Consider the following 16,980-nt stretch of genomic DNA (forward strand, 5'->3'; position numbering starts at 1 on the left):
AGAGAACCACAGTGGAGCCATTCTCTCCACATGGAGAGACATTGAACAGTGGTGAATGTGGCACTGTATGTGTGTGTGCTGACCTATCAAGCTCTGCTTCTAGCTGGCAGTTAGACTGCATAGGCTACAATATCCTGCTGCCCACAGCGCCCTCTGGTGGCCATTTTCCATATGGTCTGCCTATATAAGCTGCTCCAACCACCATTTTCCTTTGTCATGTAAGTTTAAAGGCCTGTTATGAACATCACTTGTTTTGCTTTGTGTGTGTGTGTGTGTGTGTGTGTGTGTCTGTGTGTGTGTGTGTGTGTGTGTGTGTGTGTGTGTGTGTGTGTGTCTGTGTGTGTGTGTGTGTGTGTGTGTGTGTGTGTGTGTGTGTGTGTGTGTGTGTGTGTGTGTGTGTGTGTGTGTTGTGACTATGTCTGACTCATTGTACTGCTGTAACATGGGTGTTTATGGGCTGCAGCGTTGTCGGGTGCTGTGCTGAACTGTGTCTCCATCTTTTGCCATGTGTGGAGTTCTTGATAGACACATATAAATTGTGCGTCCTGCCTTGCTGTAGTTGTGTCCTGCAGTGTGCCGCCTGCAGAATGCCACTTTTCAAGCCCCCTGAGGGTTTTTAGGCAACTCTCCTTCACATTGTCTTTCCAGTTACACATTGTGTCTTTTTAATATGTGTAAAATAAAGACACACAGCCCACTGACGTAGAGGACAAGGTCAGGTCCTTCCCCCTCCAGGACCGTCTCCGGGCCCGATGGGGCCACAAGACTTCTCTGAGTCACTGCACACCTTACATTGCTGGGTCAAAGAAACACATCATCACACCTGAGGAGAATAAAATGACCCTTTTACCCAGACCAAGCCCAGCTGTTTGGACAGGATTATACAGTAGTCCATCACAGCCCTGTAGCCTTTAACATGTCATTAGAAACAGTCCAGCTGATGGGATTATGGCTGTGATTCTTCTTCATTGGTATTATGTTTTGCAGTAGTAATGGATGGAGATACAGCAGATTTAGGCTCCACACCTGTTCTCACTTCATTGCTTTGTCATTGACAAAGTGGTCAATTCTGAAGGGTTCAGTGTGTAACGGTCTTGCAAATACTGAACGATGAAGTTCAGACAACACGTCACTTAATACATTTGGAAATCTCCAAATCATTTGGGTACTGTCCTTAAAGAGACCTTTCTGTCCAGTCCTGTTGTGATATGCATTGTTCCACATGTTGTCAAGCCGTCATGGCACGCTGTAGCAAAACACTGCACAGTACTAAATATATATATATATATATATGTATATATATATGTATATATATATATATGTATATATATATATATATATATACACTACCGTTCAAAAGTTTGGATCACCCAAACAATTTTGTGTTTTCCATGAAAAGTCACACTTATTCACCACCATATGTTGTGAAATGAATAGAAAATAGAGTCAAGACATTGACAAGGTTAGAAATAATGATTTGTATTTGAAATAAGATTTTTTTTACATCAAACTTTGCTTTCGTCAAAGGAATCCTCCATTTGCAGCAATTACAGCATTGCAGACCTTTGGCATTCTAGCTGTTAATTTGTTGAGGTAATCTGGAGAATTGCACCCACGCTTCCAGAAGCAGCTCCCACAAGTTGGATTGGTTGGATGGGCACTTCTTTGAGCAGATTGAGTTTCTGGAGCATCACATTTGTGGGGTCAATTAAACGCTCAAAATGGCCAGAAAAAGAGAACTTTCATCTGAAACTCGACAGTCTATTCTTGTTCTTAGAAATGAAGGCTATTCCATGCGAGAAATTGCTAAGAAATTGAAGATTTCCTACACCGGTGTGTACTACTCCCTTCAGAGGGCGTTTAATTGACCCCACAAATGTGATGCTCCAGAAACTCAATCTGCTCAAAGAAGTGCCATCCAACCAATCCAACTTGTGGGAGCTGCTTCTGGAAGCGTGGGGTGCAATTTCTCCAGATTACCTCAACTAATTAACAGCTAGAATGCCAAAGGTCTGCAATGCTTGTAATTGCTGCAAATGGAGGATTCTTTGACGAAAGCAAAGTTTGATATAAAAAAAATCTTATTTCAAATACAAATCATTATTTCTAACCTTGTCAATGTCTTGACTCTATTTTCTATCATTTCACAACATATGGTGGTGAATAAGTGTGACTTTTCATGGAAAACACGAAATTGTTTGGGTGATCCCAAACTTTTGAACGGTAGTATATATATATATATAGAGAGAGAGAGAGAGAGAGAGAGAGAGAGAGAGAGAGAGAGGAGAGAGAGAGAGAGAGAGAGAGAGAGAGAGAGAGAGAGAGAGAGAGAGAGGAGAGAGAGAGAGAGAGAGAGGAGAGAGAGAGAGAGAGAGAGAGAGAGAGAGAGAGAGAGAGAGAGAGAGAGAGAGGTTGCAGCTTGAAAAATGAAGCACAATTTAAAAAAAAATCTCTTTCCGCTTCTCACCTGTAGGTGGTGGTGTTGTACAATGACTTGGCCACGGCGGGTGACCGCTGCACGTGCCTGAACGTGCGCATGCGCATTGTCTGTGACGAGACAGAGATTGTGTATAAAGTCACACTGAGGTTAGCTTAACCTTAAGTCATAACGGTTCAAGTCAGATAATGTACAAGTTAAGGAAAATGGCAGTGATGGGCAACATATGAGAGGTTTTGTTCTTGCTGCTTTATGGCCAACCTGCTCTCACAAAACAATCTCCATCTTGGCAGGAAAGGCACTTTGTATGTCCATGGAGTCTTACAGCCATGAACACAACACGCGTGTGGTTTGAACGCTACAAGTCCTACTCGAGCCATTAAGGAAATGTCACATCATTAGTCATCATGTGTGACTCATGTTTTGTGTTTCTTGTCTCTTCTCTCGCGTATTTGAATGGCGTGACGTCAGGACTCCCCCGTGTGCACGTGTAGTCTGTCCATCTGTCAGGTCTACATGGTGGTGGTGCGGGTCACGTGGCTCAAGTCCTGGCTGTTCCGGTGGCATCTGGACACTGCTTGGAATCCTCATCATCATATTCTTCATGTATCTTATAATTCCATTATAATTGTGTTATCCTCTTCCAGTGTTGTGTTGTGTACATTGTGTAAACACAACATCATTGCTCGTTGTCAGTCCTGGGAGAGAGATCCTCCTCTGTTGCTCTCCCTGAGGTTTCTTCCTGCTTTTTCTCCCCGTTAAAGGGATTTATTTGTGTATTTGCTTGTTTGTTTGTTTGTTAGCTTGTTTGTTTGTTTGTTTGTTTGTTTGTTTGTTTTAGGGAGGTGTTCCTTATCCTATGCCAGGGTGTAAGGACAGCATGTTGTGGTGCTGTAAAGCCCAGTGGGGCAGATTCGTGATCATGGCCTATACAAATAAACTTGACTTGACTAAGTCCGTGTTTTGGGGCCATCTCTTGTACCGTTGCATCTTGCCTTCATAGGATTGTCCCATCAAGCTGCCATTGTTCTTTGTGTTGTGCAAGATAATCACGACACACAAAAGACAAAGGCGGCAGAAGGTTGACTCGTGTGTCAAGTGGGGTCATGTAAGTGGAGTCATAATGTCCCACTGCGACAACTCCGCCCTTATTACCGCCTTGTTCTGCTGGGTGACGGTAGACAGGTGCAGCACACACCAACCCCAGGGAGACACGAAGAAGTTGTCAGTGACGTCACACAGATGAACAGTCCAATTAAACCAGAACACCTTTTACAGCCACTAAAACGTCTGACGTCATCACTGAATAACAGGACATGTTTATGACTTTAGTATGGCATGACACCACACTAGAACGACCGAGGCGGTCATTATGACCGTTTTGGATTTTCCGAGTTCAATAACTTTACCCACAACTTTACCCATAACTTAACCCACAGCAGTGCAACATACAGACAAAAACACACTGCAAGAACACACACATTCAACTAACACATATGTCCAAACCGAAAAATACACAATAAACAAGTTTTTTGTCACTGCCTTCTCACCTTTAAGAACGACCAAGACGGTCATTATGACCGTTTCGGATTTTCAGAGTTTAATAACCATGCAGGTGGCTGGTGTGACAGAGGAAGACGCAGAAGACAGGAAAACATGGGAACGGATGATCCGCTATGGCGACCCCTACCGGGAGCAGCCGAAAGTAGTAGTAGTAGAATAACTTTGTAAAAAAAAAAAAGAAAGAAAAAGATACAGACCTGCCGCTCCCTGAATGCTCCTAAAATTACATATATTTGCATTAGAAAGAGTTTTAGATCAATTGCACAGAAAAAGGTTACAAGACCTGTAATAAATGAAAGATGGTTATCATTTTGAAGGTCCTGTCACGTGTTTAACTTGACCTACTCACGGGTGTACGTGCAGTGCGTGTGACGTATACAGGAAGTTAGACGCGCATGTTATGAAGGTTGTATGTCGGATGAACGCTAGTAAAAGCTACACAGTTAAGAACCTACGAAGTCGGCTCGTTCTTGAATTATTCTTATGTCAGTAAGACAAGGCGTCTACGGACATCACATGGTGTCAGAATAGTCTGTGTATCGGAACACGAGCGGTCATGCCGAAGTTTAATCCGCCGAGTGAATTCCAGTTTGACTGCCCCGTTGAATGGCCGGAGTGGAAACAGCGGTTTTGGCGCTTCAGGCTCGCGACAAAGCTGGATAAAGACGACGGGGAGATTCAAGTGAGTTCGCTGATTTATGCAATGGGAGGCGAGGCTGAAAAGATATTCAGCTCGTTTGACTTCGCGGCGGAGGGTGATGAAGTGGACTATGATATCGTACTGGAAAAGTTCGACGACCACTTTATTCCCCGCCGTAACATCATACATGAGAGGGCGTGCTTCTATCAACGTAGCCAGCAGCCAGGAGAAACAGCGGCGATGTACATCCGGGCATTGTATGAGCTGTCTGAACACTGTGAGTTTGGGGACAAGAGGGATGAACATATCAGAGATCGTCTGGTAGTGGGCATAAAAGATAAGGCGCTCTCCCGTCAGTTCCAGCTCACAGCGGACTTTACTCTGGTGAAAGTCATTGAACAAGTGCGCCAGGCGGAGGCAATAACAAGGCAGCTCAGCCTCCAAGCTAACCAACCAGAGGCCCAGCTGGCTAACGTCAATGTTGTCCGGCGGCGGGACGGACGCCAAAAGAAAAAGGGCGGACAGCGTCATGGTGGCGGCAGTCCTGCAACCAACAAAGTAGATGAATGCGGGAGGTGCGGCAAGACGCAGCACACCGATGAGCGGAAGTGTCCTGCAATGAACAGGAAGTGCAACAAGTGTCATAAAAAGGGACATTGGGAGCGTGTATGTCACTCTAAAGCGGTGAGAGAAGTCACTGAAGAGGTTAAACAGCTGTACTTTCTGGGAGAAGTTGGCAAAGAGAGCAGTCAGGAAGATTGGACTGTTAGTTTAACAATAAGTGATGTACCAATAACCTTTAAAATTGACACGGGGGCTGACGCTACTGTTATCAACCAAGGGACATTTAAAAAGCTGAAGCCAAACATAAAACTGGGACCTCCTGACACATGCTTCATAAGCCCAGGTGGAAACATCAGCTGCATAGGACAGTTTCAGGCCACAACCAAATACAAGGAGAAACAATACTCCTTTCCAGTGTATGTGATCAAGGGGAGAGGCAGCTGTCTGCTGAGTCGTCCAGAGGCAGTGGAGATGGGTCTAGTAAAGCGGATGGATGAAGTCAGTGGAGTTTTCGGTTCAAGTGGACTGCTGAAAACAGACCCAGTGAAAATAGCTCTGGTGGAGGGTGCCCAGCCATACGCGGTGCATACAGCCAGACGGATACCGCTGCCACTTGTACCACTGGTTAAGAAAGAACTGCAGTGCATGGAAAATGAGGGCATTATTGAAAAAGTGACTCAGCCCACAGAATGGTGCGCCGCTATGGTGCCGGTGCTGAAACCGAACAAGAAAGAGGTTTGCTGCTGCGCTGACCTCAGGAGGCTAAATCGAGCGGTGAAACATGAGAAATACGTGCTGCCCACTATGGAGGAAATAATGCCAAGGCTTGCAGGGTCAAAGTTCTTCACAACGTTGGATGCAGCAAGTGGGTTTTACCAGATCCCCTCGCATGAAGACAGCAGGGGGCTCACCACTTTCATCACCCCATTTGGGAGGTATGCTTTCTGCCGCCTTCCATTTGGTATAACGAGTGCTCCAGAGATTTTCCAGAGAACGATGGCGGAAACTCTGACCAGGCTAGAGGGCACAGAGGTGTACATGGATGACATCCTTATACATGGAGAGACTGAGGAAATCCATGACCGGCGCCTAGCAGAGGCGCTGGGGGTCATTGAAACAGCAGGTCTCAAACTGAACCAAGCGAAATGCAAGTTCAAACAGAAACAAGTCCGCTTCCTTGGTCACGTCATCGACGAGGCAGGCATCAGACCTGACCCGGACAAAGTGGCCGGAATAGAGAACTTTGCTCAGCCCCAGAACGTGACGGAACTCAAGAGGTTCCTCGGGATGGTGAACTATTTGGCAAAATACGTCCCAGAGCTGTCCACGGTAGGTCAGCCGCTTTATGGACTGCTTAAAGCGATGACAGAGTGGCTGTGGGGACCTGCACAGAACACAGCATTCCAAGACCTTAAAGCAGCACTCGCCACCGCCCCGGTACTCACCTTTTATGACGTCACTAAGGCTACGGTGGTGTCAGCAGATGCCAGCAGCTACGGGCTGGGGGGCGTTCTGCTCCAGCAGCACGGGGAACACTGGAAGCCCGTGGCCTACTGCTCCCAACGGCTGAGTGACGCAGAGACAAGATACGCACAGATTGAGAAAGAGTGCTTAGCCAGCGTCTGGGCATGTGAAAGGTTCGAGAAGTACTTGTTTGGGCTTGACAATTTCAGACTTGTCACCGATCATAAACCACTAGTGCCTCTCCTGAACAGCAAAGACTCGGATAATGTGCCCGTTAGGTGCCAGAGACTGTTAATGAGGCTGATGCGTTTCAATGCAGTGGCTGAATACGCACCAGGAAAAACGTAAGCTGTGGCTGACGCACTCTCCAGAGGCCCAGAGCAGTGCTACGGAGATGGTGCTTCTCATGATGATGTTGCAGCGCACATTGATGCCATCGTGTGCCAGGTGCCTGCCACACCTCAAAGGATGCAGGAGATAAAACAGAGCACGGATGGGGATCTGCAGCTCCAGACAGTGCTGGGCTTCATCAGACACGGCTGGCCTGAGTATGTCGATAAAGTGCCAGAGACAGTCAGAGACTTTTATCAGGTGAGAGGGGAGTTATCTGAGGTAGATGGTTTAGTCATCAGAGGCAGTCGTATCGTCATTCCCACAGAGATGAGGGAGGTGATCTTAGAGAGAATACACGACGGGCACCAGGGGATAGTTAAGTGCAGAGAGAGAGCTAGCCAGTCAGTGTGGTGGCCCAAAATGACAGAGCACATTACAACAAAGATACAGCAATGTCAATTCTGCAGAGAACACAAGAACACACAGAGAAAAGAGCCTTTAATGTCAAGTGAGCTCCCATCCAGACCATGGCAGAAAGTTGGCATAGACCTGTGTGAGTACAAAAAGCAAAACTACTTGATAGTGTCTGACTATTATTCCAGGTTTTTGGAGATCCTAAATCTACCAACAACTACTAGCAGTCAGGTTGTAGCTAGGCTGAAGGCTACATTTGCACGTTTTGGTATCCCTGAAATTGTAGTTAACGATAATGGGCCACAGCTAGTTTAGGAAGAGATGAGGAGGTTCAGTGAGGATTATGATTTCATCCATGTGACTTCAAGCCCACACTACCCCCAGAGTAATGGACAGGCAGAGAGGGCTGTTCAGATAGCCAAAAGCATATTAAGACAGGAAGACCCTCTCCTCGCCCTGTTGACATACAGAGCTACACCCTCTTCTTCCACTGGAGCCAGTCCAGCGGAATTGCTCATGGGTAGGAGAATCAGAACCACCTTACCCACATGGCAGCATAACCTGAAACCGGCCTGGCCTAAAGAGGAACTGATCAAAACCGCTGAAGCCGCAGCCAAATTGAGGCAGGCTTTCTACTACAACCGCAGGAACGGCGTGCGGACACTGCGCCCACTGAACTCGGGTGACGCAGTACTCACCAAACTTGATGGACAGAAAACATGGACAATGCCAGCAGTTGTTCACAGTCAGAGCTCCACTCCCATATCCTACATAGTGGAGACAGCTCAAGGTGAACATTACAGAAGGAACAGGCGCCACCTCTTGGCCACACCCAAAACACTCACCTTTGTCAGCAGGGATCCTGACCATGTCACTCCAGGGGAGAGTGGAAACACGGATGAGTCCCGAGCAGCAGAAATGCCAACTTCCACACCATATGTTACTCGCTCTGGCAGGGTGAGCAAGCCAGCAATCCGGCTGGATTTGTGAGGCGTATGGACTTGTGTACTGTGGGGAATTTTTTTATTTTTTTTGTGAAAAGGGGGGTGATATACAGGTTAGAAAATCATCTTAGAGGGGGAGATGTAATGAATGAAAGATGTTATTATTTTGAAGGTCCTGTCACGTGTTTAACTTGACCTACTCACGGGTGTACGTGCAGTGCATGTGACGTATACAGGAAGTTAGACGCGGATGTTATGAAGGTTGTATGTTGAACGGACGCTAGTAAAAGCTACACAGTTAAGAACCTACGAAGTCGGCTCATACTTGAATTATTCTTATGTCAGTAAGACAAGGCGTCTACGGACATTACAATGTCAGTCGGTACTTCTGTTGTTTTCTTTTGATTATTTTATTGAGAGATATGTAAACTAATGTCTTTGCATGTGTGATGTGCCTGTTATAATGCAGGCCAGGGTTTTTCCTTGGATTGGGAAGATCGCGCTTGGTGTTTCATCCTCCAAGATGGCGAGCCACCTATAGGGGCCCTGCTGGATCCACGTGGTCTGTCTGCGGCTTCAGACAGCTCATTCTCAGGACAGCAGCCTACAGATTCGAGCACCTGGATTGTGGTAGGACTGACATTTCCAGTTTGTTACTGCAAAACGCAGTTGGACTCAGTGGACCAACAACGGACTTTCCAAAGAGGACGGATTATAGCCTACATTGATTATTGATTTTGATTTTTGATCTGATATTGTATTGTTAATTGCTGTATCGGCTGAGTTTATTACTCATTCATACTGTTCATGGGGTAATGCAATTGTGTGTTACTTTTGGCATTCTGATTTACTGGTTAAGTAACTTAGGTTAATGGAAATTAGAATCGAAACTTAAAGGCCTAAGGGAACAAAATAGAACATAAAACAAATTAACATAATTTGTCAACTCAAACAAGAGATAACTTCAAATTAGAATTAAAAGGATCCTAAATTAGAACTAAAATATCTATCTAAAATATCTGAAAGTCAAAATAGTGGTTTAATGAGGGTTAAATCATAAAACAAGAGGTTTCAAGGAATTTATCCATTCTCACTGTGTTATTGTGTAATTGTGTATGTTTCTCTGTCTATGTTTACAATTCTTTATATACGTAAAAACAAGCCGGTAGTTTAAACTTTATCCCTGGTCTGTGGTCTGCAATCATTTGATGCTAGTTATAAACTGCTCCTAGGAACCTAGAACTGGTCCTAGTCAACTGTCAACATCTACAGTGCTACAAATGCAGATGAGATACATGTAGGTGTGATGGGTGTCACTGAGTGACAAGACTTGAGTCTGTCCTTATAAACCACCGAGTGGGACTGATGCACAGAGTCTCCTCCATGCAGACCTGCCTTTGTTTAGCTGCTATTGATAAAGAACTGTTGTCTTCACATTGACGCTGAAAATAAGCTTTTGCTTTACCGTGGCCAAATAAATGTTTAACTGGACTTTCCCTTTCTCATGGCAACTTCTGTTTTATGATCCGCTCTGTTCATAATGTTTGGGCACAACCTCAATTTATTATTATTATTCATTCATTCATCGTAGCCGCTTCTCCGGGGTCGGGTCGCGGTGGCAGCAAGCTAAGTAGGGCACTCCAGACGTCTCTCTCTCCAGCAACGTCCTCCAGCTCCTCCTGGGGTTTCCAAGGCGTTCCCAGGCCAGATTGGACATGTAGTCCCTCCAGCGAGTTCTGGGTCTACCCCGGGATCTCCTCCCAGTTGGCCGTACCCAGTAAACCTCCAAAGGAAGGCGCCCAGGAGGCATCCTAATCAGATGCCTGAACCACCTCCACTGACTCATTTCGACGTGAAGGAGCAGCGGCTCTACTCTGAGCTCCCTCGGGATGTCCGAGCTCCTCACCCTATCTCTAAGGCTGAGCCCAGACACCCTACGGAGGAAAAATTGAGAGCTTTACCTTCCGGCTCAGCTCCTTCTTCACCAAAACGGTTTGGTACGACTTCCGCATTACAGCTGATGCTGCACCAATCCGCCTGTAAATCTCCTGCTCCGTCCTACCCTCACTCGTGAACAAGATCCCGAGATACTTCAACCCTTTCACTTGAGGCAACAACTCATCCACAACCCGTAGAGGACCATGGCCTCAGACTTGGAGGTGCTGACTCTCATCCCGGCCATTTCACACTCAGCTGCAAACCGCCCCAGTGCTCGCTGGAGGTCACGTTCTGATGAAGCCAACAAAACCACATCATCTGCTAAGAGCAGAGACGCAATTCTGAGGTTTCTAAGACGGACACACTCCTCACCTTGTCGGCGCCTTGAGATCCTGTCCATGAATATCACAAACAGAATCGGAGACAAGGGACAACCTTGATAATGCAGACACAGCTCTCACTTTGGTTAAACAAGGATCGGATGGCTTGTAGTAACTATCCCGGTACCCCATACCCCCATTATTATTATTATTATTATTATTATTAATAGTATTATTATTGTTATTGTTATTGTTAATTATTTCCAGTGTTTTCTGTTTCCTCCAAAAAACATTTCCCCTGGGATTGAGATTTTTTCTCGCTACACATACAACCAAATAGTTTTAACACCAGAAATGTTAAAATTGGACACAACATTGACAAATGATAAAAACCAAAAGAAAAAGAAAAATTAGGTCATTCTAAAATATGACAAATTTTATTAAACTTTAAATAAATGTCAGGATGATATTTTGAAAAGATATTTGGGCAGCAAATTCTCAATGTTGTTAAGTAAAACTTCTGCTTTCAAAACTGAACAAAATATATTCTAATTTATAACTTTTCAAGGAATTATTTTAATTTTGAATTTGATTATACTCTTTATAATTACCACTAAATAAACATATAACTTGATAGAAAAAAAATCCACTCGACATGTCAACAGGAGATTATTTAGTACACAAAACCAACGAAAATATTTTAAGCAGCAAATTTTACTTACATACTTGTTTTGGCAGTTTTATGTTAATTTATTTAAAGAAGGTAATAATCACACCATTAATGATCATTTGATTTAATTATTGCACTATGTAGGTGAACACATCATTAAACATGTTGGTTCATCAGGTTATATTTGGTTAAAATCATAATTCTTTACATTGCTCTCAAACAACAAGGCAACGTGACTGAAAACTCTGAAATCAGCAGTTTTCTAAACGTATTGTGTGAAGCACCGACTTTTATCAATGGATGACCACATTTATTTTGTCCATTTTCTGAGGAGGCTAAACTCTGGTTTCAGAGGTTGGGGGATTCAGTAATTGTTCAAAGTATATCTCACACTTTCATGTCATGTAGGATTTACTTTCCATTTTATTGAAATGGTACTTTTTGTGTGATCATAGGATGTATACAGATGTGAGGACAACAAAAGAGAAACACTGACAAAACTGACAAATTTGAAAAGAATATTTAATATTTGTTATATGTATGAAAGCAGTAATGCAATAAAAATAATAGAATAGAAAAATAGACAATGCAACTAATACCATATATTAGAAGAAGACCAAGAACAACCTATTAGTACAATTATATGTTTATTATTATAATTATTATTATTACTATTAATATTATTATTATTATTGTTATTATCATTACTGTTATTAATGGTGATGTTGTTGTTATAGAGCTTACCGTATGTCCCAGCTGGCAGATCAGTCACTGTGAAACAGAGGGAGGTTTTTGTACGGCTCTCTATCACCGTGTGAACACCCACTGACTATTGATATAGTGGGAACTCTGACAGTAGTAAACTGCTGTATCCTCAGCCTGGACTCCGCTGATGGTCAGGGTGAAGTCAGTCCCAGACCCACTGCCACTAAACCTCGATGGAGTTCCTGACTAAAGAGTGTTTGCCCGGTAAATGAGGAGTTTAGGAGTTTCTCCAGGTTTCTGTTGGTACCAGGAGAAACAGGGACTCCTGCCGCTATCACAAGCAGTAGAAGCAGGTTGACTCAGTTTGCATGCCAGACTGACTGATTCTCCTACATTGGCAGCTTTCATGGAAGGAGTCTGAGTCACAGTGATCTGACTGCTTGATCCTGAAAACAGAAACAAACAAACAGACTGAAAGTGAAGGCCTTCATTGTCTCACATGTACATCTGGAAATCTCTGTGAAAGGACAGATGTGTTACTCATTACATCACATAAACACATAGAATTCCTTTTTTCAGGTGTTGTTTTAACTGAAACTCAACAGTGTAAAACACAAACAGGGACTTGGTAGAAACAATGAGCAGGTGGGGAAACACAAACTGGTGAGATCAGAGAAAGTTCTTTCAGGAGAGGAAAAGTTGAGATGAGGAAAACAAGGAAGACAGTGAATCATCTCTGCCGGTCTTACCTTGAATAAAGGCAGCACATGTCAGGATGAAAATGCTGCTCCAACACATGGTTTTTACCTTTGCTGTCACAATGAACAAGTGTTGGTGGCTTTGCTTTGGACTTGCAGAGTTATAAAGGTTTCATGAGCACTGAAGCATGTCCTTCAAATAAGAAGTGTCCTCTCTATGCAAATGAGCTTCCTGGTGAGACTGCTGTTAGTAGCAGATGTGTATATCATGTCCTGTGAGGACACACCGTCTTGTGTGTGCTCCAGCCACTTATTACAGTGGTCACCACCACCTTCTGTGACTAATGCCAAGTTAGATGAAGAAGAAATGATCTTGGATTAAGAACACTCTATAACACTTCGTAACACCTTGAGAAGTTATGTGAAATTGTCATGCTTTGATTTCATGATATTCAGATTATACCGTTCACACACTCGAACACAAATCCAGTTCATGATGAAACTGGAAGAAAAAAAAAACTTCTCTCAGGGTTTTTCATTTATGTCCAAATACAAGCTCCCCTACATATGCAGATCTTCTTGTTTGTCTTTCAGCTTGTTTCCTGTTTCTCAGGGGTCACCACAGTGGATTTTACAGTTTCCATTGTACTGATGGAAACTGGGCGCAGCATCAATGGAGGCCGTTGTTAACCCAGGCCTTGACAGATCCGGTCTGGTCTTGTCCTCACCTTGAAGTCCCTTAATAACCGAGCTCCTTCGTATCTTTCTGAACTCCTTCATATCCACACGCCCTCCCACATTCTCAGATCCTCTTCTGCTCTCTAACTCACTGCACCTTTGGACCGCTTGACTACCATGGGGTCTAGAGCCTTCAGTCATTCTGCCCCCCACCTATGGACCTCTCTCCCACAAGACAGTCACAAGACTGACTCTCTTTCAACCTTCAAATCTCATCTCAAAACGCACCTTTTCAAACTGGCATATTCAGTCTGATCCACGCTTCATTGAGTTTGGTGCAGATGATGATGTCATACTTATCTGTAGTGTTAACTTCTTATTGTCTACCTGCTTTGTTTTGATGCTCTGCTGTCTGATACAGTGCTGCTTGTTTTTTACTGTGTTCTGTAAGGTGCCCACTGATAAAATGTTTATTATTATTATCATCGTCATCATTATTATTATTATTATTATTATTATTATTTATTTTGCTTTTTTTTTATTAGCAAAACTATTTGACAAAATTCACGCTGGATACCCTTCCTGACACAACCAGTAACCCTCTGGACGGGGGCACAGGTAAAGCACAGGATGGCGCCACATATACAAATAACCTCCCTGACATCAGTTGCTATTGTCTAACATTCCTGATTGTTGTGTCCAGAGATGAACTTAATCCCAAATCAAGTATTGTCTGAGAAGATCTGTGCACCAATAAGAAACAAACAGGCGAGAACAAGACTGGGTGCTAACTGAAGCTACAGTCTACTACTACTACTACTACTGCTACTAATACTACTACTACTACTGCTACTACTACTACTACTGCTACTACTACTACTACTACTGCTACTACTACTACTACTACTACTACTACTACTACTGCTACTACTTTCGGCTGCTCCTGTTAGGGCTCGTCACAGTGGATCATCCATTTCAGTCTAAGTCTAAGACAGTCTAAGTCTAGACAGTCTAAGTCTAAGACAGGGGCATGGACACACGTGCTGTTGCATCATGCTACTTTTTTTTTTCTAAACTGTGTTGAAACAGTTAAGTTGTGTTCCACTTGATGTCTGACGTCAGAAATTCTAGCTGGTTGGTCACAAAAAGAAGTGCTGCACCTCCCAGTGGCCAGACTGGAAATAACAGGGGACAAATATGGACACCCACAAGAGACTGACGTTAATATGGCTGGCATTATGTCAGTAATATTTGGCAATGTAAACTGGCCCATTACCAAAGAAATGTATCAGCTGTGTTGTAAATTAATATTTCAAACTTGTGTTTGGCCATTTAACACACTGTTTTTATTTTTCATATAGTTTGAGACCATTCAACGTTGAAAATCAAAATTATATGCATTTAAGAGAAGACATTGTGAATAATGCTGTGTACTATTATGCTATACAGCCTTGCTGAGCTCTAATAACTGCATCTTGGTGACCTACAGACTGAAAAGAAACGCTCTGAGTTTCACACTTCAACTTAAAGGACCAGACCCCATTTTTCATAAGCTGACATCGAGTCTGAGGTCAACCATCTCCTGAGTTGTGTCAGTGGTGCTTATGCCAGACTCAGTAAGAGTCTTTGAAGACCGAGACCTAAAGGCCCAAACAAAACTCCTGGTCTACAGAGGGGTGGTTCCCCCCACCCTGCTGTATGAAGCAGAGTCATGGACCACCTACAGCAGGCACCTGAGAGTCCTGGAACAATACCACCAAAGATCCTTATGAAAGATGCTGAGGATCAGCTGGAAGGACAGACGCACCAACAGCAGTGTTCTGGAAGAAGCCAACATGACTAGCATCACCACCACAATAATGCAGCACCAACTCTGATGGACAGGCCGTGTCATCCGCATGTCCAACACACGTCTCCCCAAAGAGATCCTGTACCCCAGCTGAAGGAAGGTCAGTGAGCTCCCGGCAGGCAAAAGAAAAAATCCGTTTCAAGGACAATATCAAGCCCAGTCTGAAGAAATTCACCATCACACCGAGCACCTGGGAAGACATTGCACTGGATAGATGCTCCTGGAAGAAATCCGTGCAGGAGGTAGCTGCATGTCATGAAATGGAGCTCCACTGTGCTGCAGAGAAAAAACCACAGCACCACAAGGAGACAGAGAACAGGACTCAACCACCACCACCAACCACCACCGCTTTCCCCTGTCCACACTGCACCAAAGTATGTGGATCGCAGATCTGCCTCTGTAAACATCTGAAGACCCACAAGTAGACAAACCAGTTGAGAGGACAGTCCTACTCGCTTCGAGTGACTGCCGATGATGATGATGATGCATGTGTGTACGTATGTACTTATGTTTTATGATTACTGTTGCTCAATTCTGATGGTTGTAAAGCACTTTGGCACAAACCTGGCTTGGTGTTGAGTTGCTCTAAAAATAAATGTGACCTTGACCGAGACCTTGTTATTATATCACATGACAGGAACATGTTATAGGAAATGTTCCATCATCTCAGCCTCAATAACATCCTCAAACATGTTATGAATGTTGCAGTGAGAATGTTATTCCTTTATTTTGAGACACTGTGGTAATGTTTCATAAAATAAAATTATATAATCTGCTACCTCAACAGCGTCCCCAAAACATCCTCACAATGCTGCAGAGAAAACCTTCTACCTGTGTTAGAATACCACACTACAGGAAGTCTGTGAATGTTCTCATTCATCCAGGTCATGGTTGTCCAAAGGAATTGAATCGAGTGCAGCTGGATTTGGTACATATCCGTGAAGACGTTTCGCCTCTCATCCAAGAGGCTTCATCAGTTCGTGCCTTTCTGACTAGACCAAGCTAGTCTGACTGGCTGGTGATGAAACTCAGATATCTATCCTCTTTGGAGTCGTTATCAGAGCTATTGATGTCAATGGCTCTTTGTGATCCGATGTTAAGCAGCGACGGTCGTTGGAGGTGTTAGTTTTGACTTCGTTAGTGCTCCATTCAGTGGTCATGAGTCGTTTGGAGCCGTTAGTGAGCGACTGTTGTTCTTGGAGGCTAGGCTTCTTGAGTCTCCTGGGTAGAGATGAAAGGACGGCATTGTAAGTGGGAGGTAGGTGGTGTGGCAGACCTCCTTCTCTGTTGAGGGATGGTTTTTCCAGTTTCACATAGATGGCTTCCTTCACCCCTCTTTCAAACCATCTATCTTCCCTGTCCAAAATGTGTATGTTGCTGTCCTGGAAGGAGTGTGTCTTCTCCTTTAGGTGTAGATAGACTGCTGAGTCTTGTCTTGAGGAGTTTGGCCTTCTCTGTTGGGCCATCCGTTTGTGTAGTGGTTGTTTGGTTTCTCCTATGTATAGCTCAGTGCAGTCCTCATTACATTGTACAGCATACACCAGATTGCTTTTCCGGGTGTGTGGTACCCGGTCTTTGGGATGAACCAGTCTTTGTCGGAGTGGGTTGCTGGGTTTGAAGTATACCGGGATGCGGTGTTTGTTAAACATTCTCCTGAGTTTCTCGGAGACCCCAGAAACATACGGGATGACTATGTTATTCCTTGTGTTCCTCTTCTCCTCATCGCTCACCTGGTTGGTCTTTCTGGAACGTGTTATGTTTTC

At 44.1% G+C, this 16,980-nt stretch overlaps 1 pseudogene; it reads right to left on the reverse strand.

Annotated features, from left to right (window-relative positions):
• The window catches only part of LOC130120417 (immunoglobulin kappa light chain-like), a 191,580-nt pseudogene extending 178,775 nt beyond the window's left edge, over nucleotides 1-12,805 (reverse strand).
• Between the last annotated feature and the right edge of the window lie 4,175 nt (nucleotides 12,806-16,980).

This window comes from Lampris incognitus, chromosome 11 (genome assembly GCF_029633865.1).
Source record: "Lampris incognitus isolate fLamInc1 chromosome 11, fLamInc1.hap2, whole genome shotgun sequence".
NCBI classification, from domain to species: Eukaryota; Metazoa; Chordata; class Actinopteri; order Lampriformes; family Lampridae; genus Lampris; species Lampris incognitus.